Source organism: Pelodiscus sinensis, chromosome 14 (genome assembly GCF_052426305.1).
Source record: "Pelodiscus sinensis isolate ZL-2025 chromosome 14, ASM5242630v1, whole genome shotgun sequence".
NCBI lineage: Eukaryota > Metazoa > Chordata > Testudines > Trionychidae > Pelodiscus > Pelodiscus sinensis.
In genome coordinates this window covers 7,558,848-7,567,806 of record NC_143065.1, presented here as the reverse complement: position 1 = coordinate 7,567,806, position 8,959 = coordinate 7,558,848, and positions in this window count along the sequence as shown.

Sequence of the window (8,959 nt, the reverse complement as noted above, 5' to 3'; positions counted from 1 at the left end):
GAGTCGCAAAGGTCCTGCTTGGAATCTCGTCCATGCCACTGGTGTTCCCTGGGAGCCGCGATGGGCAGCCAGGACTGGCCCTCCTTCATCTCAGTGGGGCTCCCCCTGCAGCCCCATCTGCGCCCCGCCCCCGTGGGCCCCTCGCACACCTGCACTCCCTGCTCCTCCCCCTCCTTCCTGTCTGTCTGTTCTATGCTAGGCGAATACACGGGCCTGGCCCCCATGTCGTGGCACTCCGTACAGAGCGCAGTCCCCGTGGCTGGGGAACAAGAGGGGGCAGCCCCATTCAAACCGCCCCGGGTATTTCGGAGGAGAGCCCCTGGGCAGAATACAGGGAACAGGTCACAGCTGGGACAGGCCTAGTGCCCCCGGCAGCCCCACTGTATGCTGGAGTCTGCCCCAGCTGCCCATGCAGGGTTTCCCGGATGGAGGATGGGAAGAGGCTGTAGGGAGGGCACGGCAGGCTTCGTTTGCAAGGCATTAGAGCCCAAGATAAATCATTAGCAGGCCCAGCCCAGCTTTCCGGGGGCTGATTGGAATGAAGATCAAACCAAAACCAGACCAGGCAGAGGCACCGCGAGGCCAGGAGACGATTAATTATTTCTCTATCAGTTTCCCAAACAAGCTAATGTGAAGATCACTGGTTCGCAGGGAGCAAATCTCCCAGATCCATGTCGCTCTGAGAAGCCCCTAAACACCCCTATGCTCAAGGCTGCCGCTGAAGATAAGGGCTCTCGGAAGGGGAGCCATTGTAATGGCAGGTCCTTGTAATCCAGAGCTGGGATTTGCACACACTGCACCAGCCTTAATCCTACCTGGCTTCCAGCTTCTCTCTCCCCAAGAGCAGGCCAGCGATACTCCAATGGACGTACAGCAGCCGGAGGACAGTCAGGTCTCCTGGGGGCTGTGCATCCTTCCTGTCCCTCGGCCCCACTGGCTGCTCTGATCGTTAACGAGCGGATCGGGCGCTTAGCTCTCCCAGGGCAATTCCAGTCGACGGGTCCCAGCGATTCCCAGCGTGCTGGTCAGACAAAGCGTGTCCCAACCAGACCAGAACTTAGCGACAAGGAGCTCACACCTGGCCCGCTTGCTCATTGCACAAGTCTCCCTACTGCCAGTGGGAGCAGCTGTGACGGACCGGGCCGTGTCTGGGCACAGCTGAGGGCGTCCGCTCAGGGTGAATTGCTCGAATCCGGGGCTCCTTACAGCCCCCAGACTGGTGATCTCTCCACACAGGCCACGAACCAGTCTCACCGAGCGCTTCAGCAGCCTGCCTGAAGCCTCACGAGCAAATCCCCTCCGACACCCCAGCAATAACCGTGCCCCAGATGGCCCCAGACCTCATACACAGGTGGGGGGTCCTAGCACCCAATCCCACCTACCCCGAACAAGTTCTGTCCGGTTCCAGGAAACCAGCCACAGATCTCTGGCCAATTTATCCTTTGGACCTTACCCACAAATCACGCTGGGCCAATCCTTCAGCATCTAACAACTAAAGGTTTATTAACACAAGAAAGAAAAGCATGAGAGTAAGGTTATTAAAGTACAGTACGTTACATGCACCGAATCTCCCAGTTCTCGATGCAGGCTCTAGCAGAGATGTTACAGCTGCTGGTTTAAAAGTCCTTGTTGCACATCCTAGCATCAGGATGGGTTCACAGGTCTTCCGGGCTCTTCGATCCCTGCAATGCTGCCTCTGGGATGAAGTGCTGAGCTGAGAACAAAATGGCATCGACCACATGGCCTCTTTATACCTCCTTCCTGGCCTCTTCTAGTATGTAGCAGGTCACCTGGACAGAGGCCAATCTCTGTGTTCCCTGCTGGCTGCTCTCAGGTGACAGCCCCCATTCTTTAGGTGTGTCCTCGGCCCATTAAGTGCCATTGTCCCACAGGGCCTGGCTAATCAGCCTGTCCATAGCAATGCTTAACCACATTCAGAGAAATATTCAGCTTCCACACAGATTACAGATTCCTACCTACACACACAGACATTATACACTCACATAAATAGCATACACAGGATCAGCAAACAATAAGCTCCCATTGAATACCCCACATGGCTCCCTTTTATACCATTTTCTGGGGCCAACACCCCCACCTAGGGGTGCAGCAGTGATCCGGCTGCTTTCCTCAAATTCCAGTAACGTGACAGCAGCCTACTCTGGGTGGAGCTGTGGGGCCCAGCTCTGCCTCTGCTGGTGCCAGTGGGCCCAATCCTTGTCCGGTGGAGCTACTGGGCCAGCTGCCCTCAGTGATGTCAGCTGGGTCCTGCCCCATGGGGCTACTCTGCCAGTACTGCCCACCTAGCATTACCAAGCTCCAACCAGCTGCAGCTGACGGCGTTTGGCCAGCTTCCCCCGACTGCGAGGCCACCGGCGGTGGCGGCACTACAGCCATGAGGAAGCGGCCTCCCGGGGGAGTTGGTGTTGCTGTTACAGGCAGGCAGCCTGACGCATGAGGAGTCCTGCTTTAGGGCGAAGGGTTGGATAGACAACGTGAGCGCCCATGTACCCTGCCTGCTGCCCCGCTCCGTTCCATGAGGCAGCCGCACCCGCGCCAGAGCGATGGGAATGCTGGCAAATGCCGTGCTACTGCCCCATGTGAATGCCACGCTCCTGGGCCCGTCCTCCACGAGGTAACGGTTCTGACTGTATCATGTCAGGGGGCAGCTACAGTGTCTGAGCGTGTCAGGACGCCCAGCTGATACCAGCGTATGCCAAAGGCCTATGGAACCCTGGGCCCCCGGCGATGCTGAAGCGTGTTGAAATGCCTAGACGTGCCCAGCTCTCCGGAGGTCTGTGGTGCCAGTGGAACAGCAGGTGACGGCACTGGAAGGGCATCCCTTGGCCATTGTAACTGAGAGGCTGTTACATCCCAGGCACTAGCCACCCATGTCATCCGTCATGTGCAACCGGTTTCTAAACCCACGTCCTTGGCACCACCGAGCTCCTCCCCCTCTGTGTCACGTGTCGCCTCCTGTTGTGGCACTGCCCCTTGCCAGCTGCAGGCTGCTGCACTGTCAACTTTTCTTCTGACTCCCTGCGGCTCAGTCTCCGGCTCTGCTCCCGTCCCAAAGGCACCGTGTCAGCCTGAGCTAACGCTCGCGCCTTACGTCTAGTGATGGGCCCCGCCGGTGGCTCTGTCTCCATCCATTCCACCACAGTAACAGGAACGGGAGCTGATTTTTCATCCTCCCCTCGCTCATCTCCTGGCTGCCTTGCAGTGTGTCTCCCTCTCTACCCATGCGCTTGCTCTCTCCTCCAGGCGCTCTGCCACCGTCACAAGCTTCATCCCTCGCTAACCCATCACAACTCCCTGCGTCCCAGCAGCCGACCACGGGCTGATCTATACCCCCCAGTGGCCGTAAGCTGGCAGCTGCTCGCTCTTGCCAACAGCGTGAGCCTGTACCTGACACCTACTCCAGTCTAAATTTCCCTCTAACTCCTGCTGCCTTTGAAAAATGACTGAGCGCTCTTCTGACTGGCTATGTAGTCAATTTGTTAACTCCTGGCTAGCCTTATCTCCTTCCTCCAGAGTCCTCTGGGCTTGGCTAAGTAACTCGAACGTCTTATTCTGTTGCCTCCTCATTGACCAACAAGCCACGAGCAGCTATACAGCAGCTATTCCTTCTACCACTTTAGCCTTTCATTTCTTCTGCTCTGGTGCTACAGAAAACCTCCCACTCACAAACCCCCCTGGGTTACAATGCTCAGGAATCATCTCACTAGCTTTTAGTTGTACTAAACCTTGAGTGTATTTTCTGGCAACATTTTTCAACACCATTCATTGGGGCAACTCCTGCAGACTCACTTTTGCTCTTGCTTCACTCATCTGTTACTATGGATTTGAGAGAGTTTGTCTGTTTGTGAGTGAGCGAGTGAGCCTGTCTGTCTGTCCATTCAAGAACTCCGCCTAGGAGCTAGGTTCATCAAATTTGCTAGGCAGCTTCCTCTTCTCATAACTTAAAGCAAGGTGTGACGTAGTGGGGGTACTTGCTGGGCTGTGGTGACCTCTGCTGTCTGGAGCAAGACCCAGCAGGGAAAACCTCATTATGCAAAGGTAATGCCAAACTTGTTGAACCAGACACCCCCCATGGAGAGGAACAAAGGAAGGTGGAATGCTGCCTTGGCTGGGGGGCAGGGCTGGAAGAGGGTTAGTGAGTTGTTGGCTGGAAGCATGGAGGAGACAGGCTAGGGAAAGGGGCTGGAGTTTAGGGGCCCAGTCTCCCCCATCTCAAGGGGGCCTGAGGCATCCTAGCCCAGCTCTGTGACCAGATTACATCTGTGCTGTGCTGTATCCTGGAGAGGCAATAAACAACCTCCATTACACCAGCTGGTGCAGTCTGTTTGTGCCATTTCGGGGTGCAGGAGACGGGGGACCCCCAACGTGCCGTCACACAAGGTCAGGGGTTAGTTGTGCCAGGATGTGTCTGGAATGGGATTGTTTCTCATGACATGGAAAGGGAGAGGTCTGCTTGCAGGGACAGTTATACCTTATAATGACCACAGGGGGGCAGCAAAGGGCCAAAGTTGAGAACCCAGACAGCTATAACTGGCGTGGAGCAGCAGGAGGCAAGGGTGCAGAAAGGGACAGTGATCTACTATATATTTAAGAGAGTTTGTTTCTGTGTCTGTCTGTATGGCCACTTCCCCAGCTATGTCTGCTGCAGCTCCAGCAGCCATGGAGAGGCGCTTCTCACCTGGCCCGAGGCTACTGCGGTGAGAGAGGGCTGCAGCAGACATAGCTATTCCACGCTAATTTCAACACATCCCAAGAAAACAACGGGGTGGGGGCGAGTTCCTAAGTTCCCTGGTAGCTGAGCAGCCCCGCAGCCACCTATTTAGTGCCGTGCTGGTGCTCCTAGACATTGCCAGGGCAGGGACCTGCAGCAGTGGGGAAAAGGCCTCCCTGTCCCACCTCCACCCCCAGTATAGCCCACCATCCAACCTGCCAGGGGTGCCCAGCCTCATCCCAGCCCCAACCCCAACCTATCACAGCCACCCAGCCCCAAAGGCCCAGCCCCGACTCTGCCCACCCACGGCAGCTGGGCCCTGATCCTGCCACAGCTGGGGCGGCCTGACCCTGGAACTGTCACAGCTGGCAGAGGTGCCATCCTCCCCCCCAGCCCAGGTGCTACTGCAAGGGCAGAGATCTCGGAGCATCCTCTCTCCTTGCAGTAGGCCCGGAGCACCCTCCTGGACCCAGAACCTCTCCCTAACCTGGCCCCGTAGCCTGTACCCCCAGCCAGAGCCCTCACACTCCTGCATGCCAACCTTCTGCTCCATCCCTGTCATCCCCAGCCTCACCCCAGAGCCTTCACCCCCCAGCTGGGGCCCTCATACCCTTGCACCACCAATCCCCTTCCCTGTCCCCTGTGCCCCTCATCTCTTGACTCTACCCCAGAGCCCCACCCCCAGCCAGGTCCCTCACAGCCTTGCTCCCTAACCCACTGCCCCGGGTCTGAGCCACTTCTCAAACTACAAACCCATTGGCCCCCACCCCCGCCACATGAATTTTGTTATGTCTCACATCAGCTACATATTGGTGCACTTAACAAAATTAATTCTACAAGGGGGTGAGAAAAGTGAGTGGGTCCCCTGGCAAGTTCTCCTTGCCTCCCTTGGTGGCTCACAGCCAATTGAGAGGTCTCGTTTTCCTGTCAGGACCTGCCAAATGATTGGGGGAAACTGAGGCAGATGGATTGGGATGCAGCCCAGGAGAACTGAGGAGCTAAACAACCATGTAGCACTTTAAAGACTAACAAGATGGTTTATTAGATGATGAGCTTTCGTGGGCCAGACCCACTTCCTCAGATCAAATAGTGGAAGAAAATAGTCACAGCCATATATACCAAAGGATACAATTAAAAAAATGAACAAATATGAAAAGGACAAATCACATTTCAGAACAGAAGGGGGATGCGGGGGGGGGGGGGAGGAAGGAAGGTAAGTATCTGTGAGTTAATGATATTAGAGGTGGGGAAAGTTAGATGTCTGTGAGCTAATAGTATTAGAGGTGATAATTGGGGAAGCTATCCTGGTAATGGGTAAGATAGTTGGGGGTCTTTGTTCAATCCGCCCCCCGGAGAGTGTCGAATTTTAACATGAATGACAGTTCAGAGGATTCCCTTTCAAGTGCAGATGTAAAAGGTCTTTGTAGCAGAATGCAGGTGGTTAAGTCATTGAGAGAGTGTCCTTTCTGGTTAAAATGGCAAGAAATAGTTTTTTCTTTGTGATCCTGTCTGATATCTGTTTTGTGGGCATTAATCCTTTGGCGAAGTGTCTGAGATGTTTGTCCAGTGTACATAGCAGACGGACACTTTCGGCACATGATAGCATAGATTATATTTCTGGATGCGCAGGAATATGTGTCCTTGATCTTATAACTCACTTGGTTGGGTCCAATAATGGTATCAGCAGAATGAATATGTGGACAAAGCTGGCAACGGGGTTTGTTGCAAGGGAAGGTACCAGGGTTGATATTAGTGTGGTATGTCCTGTGGTTATTGGTAAGAATCATCTTGAGGTTAGGTGGTTGTCTATAGGAGACTATGGGTCTGTCTCCCAGAGCCTCTTGGAGTATGGTATCCTGTTCCAATTTAGGCTGTAGTTTCTTGATAACGTGTTGGACAGGTTTAAGTTGGGGGTTGTAGGTGATGACAAGTGGTGTTCTATTGTTGGTTTTCTTGGGTCTGTCTTGAAGTAGATGGTTTCTAGGTATTCGTCTGGCTCTTTCAATTTGCTTTTTTATTTCTCCAAGTGTTCGGTTAGAGCAGGGCTGAGGCTGGCTCGGCGTGTGTCTGATTAGAGCAGTGCCGAGGGTGGCTGGGCGTGTGTTCGGTTAGAGGAGTGCCGGGGGTGGCTCGGCGTGCGTTTGGTTAGAGCAGCGCTGAGGATGGTCCTTGCATGGCGCTGCTGCTAAGCCAGTAGCGCCAGCCCGGAGACAGCTCTCCCTGCAGAGGGGAGTCTGCCGGTGCAGCAGAAATCACCACAGTATCTCTGGTGCAAACCCACTCCTGCAGAGGAGGAGACATGGCAGAGTGACCCCAGCCACTGGGTCAGCTCCTGCTTTCTGTGAATAGGCTCCAATATTACCCACTTAAGACAGGCTGTGTCCAGGCACTGAGGCAGTGGGTCTCAACCCTTTTCATCTGCAGCCCCCTACTCAGTTTCAAGTGGAGGTGTGGACCCTTTTGGAATTCTTACTCTGCAGATCCCCAGGCAGCTGCAGATAACCGCTGGAAAATCACTGTCCTAAACTATGCATGAAAAGCAAGAGCTTTGCCCTTGACCAAAGCTTTGCAATAATACCACACCACACACAGGGTCAGAGCTAAGGTTACATGCACAAAACGAAAGCCTGGGTGCTGCTGAATTATGCATGCTTAACTCAGGGACTTTATGTTGCGTTGCTGCAGGATTTTTGGACTGAATATTACAGCTATGAAATAAGAATCAAAGATACAGCACTTAAGGCTCTCTCAGGAAAAGAGCTAACAAAGGAGGGTGGATCAGCCAATGGGACTCAGCGAGGTGCCAGAGAACTACAGCAGTTCACACAAGCTGAATCGCTGGACCTACATTTTTCCCCAAATGATCGCAATTAAAATTGTGCACAAATTCACAAGGATGTTAGAAATAACAGAGGTCGTCTCCCTGGCTTTCTGGAGCTATAAATATCTTTGTGGTATTAAGCTAATCTCATGAAATGCCATATCATATTTGCTGATTGGGTGTTGTTAATAATGCATTGCTTAATTTAAACCATTCACAAATGCCTCTGTGATAGCCCAGAGCAATGTGTTTCTCAGTGAGAAAACGCAAACCCTCTCTATTATGAAAGAGAATTTTTTTCCAAAGAAGTAATTAGAGCCAAAGGGCCCGATTTCGTGAGCCTGCACATGCGGTGACTGATGCTGGATTGGATGGTGGGGCATGTCAATCACCCTAGAATCTGTCCCACACAGCTCAATAAATATTTAACCGGGAGGATTAGATGTCTCATTAAAATTCTGCTGGTACCCCACTGGAATTCACGCCCAACCTAACCTTGAGCAGACAGGGTTGCAGCTGCAGGATTTCTGGAGGAGGTGAGGGGCATCTGAAAGGTGGGAGTTGCCTTTGTCTGAGGTGGGAAAGGAAGGCCTTGTCTCCATCCAGGACTTCAGTCAGGTGTGTCCTGATACACAGGGGTGCATGGCACCCTCCACGCCCAGGCCAGGCTAGAGAAGGAACGGTTCGCTGGCATCCAACGGGTTCCAAGACTTCCTGCAGTCTGGCACCTCGGAGTGGAACAGGAAACGGCTTAGCACCAGGGAGCTGGTTGTCAGGGAAGGAGGCTGCTGGCGCGTGTGTAGCTCCTCAGAGGCACACCAGCTGGCAGTCTGGCCCCCAGACCTCAGTAGGCGAACGCTGATCCCACCATCCGAAGAGTGGCTGGGCCCAGTCCAGTGGGGGGCTGTGTCCAGCGGGGGGGGGGGTCAGTGAGTGGGCAGTGCAGGGCTTTACTGAGTGTGTGGGGTGCCTCTCCAGGAGCTGCGGGGAAACTGAGGCACAGAGCAGCACTGTGAATTCCCCGAGGTGAGCCTGTGGCAGTCATGGAGAGCAGCGAGGGCTCCTGAGTCCCTGGCGAATGTGCTGCCCAGCAGGCCACGCTGCCAGCAAACCTTCCCCCTCCCATAAAGTCCCAGCTCGCCTGACGATGCAGCCTGGACAGTATGGAAGCAATTGCACATGTCGCCCACCAGGGGGAGCTTTCGCCACGGCCAGTGTGGTGCGCCGTGAAGAAACGGCTGCCCCAGCCGCAGAGGGCCCCACTCCCCCTGCCCGCCAAAGGGCCAAGGCTGAGGAGCTGTGGCAGGGATCTGCCAGGGCCTGGGACCAGAGCTCCCGCTCCGGGGCAGCCCCCGAGACCTGCCCTTACTACGAGGAGTTGGAGCAGACCTGGGCGGTGGGGAAGC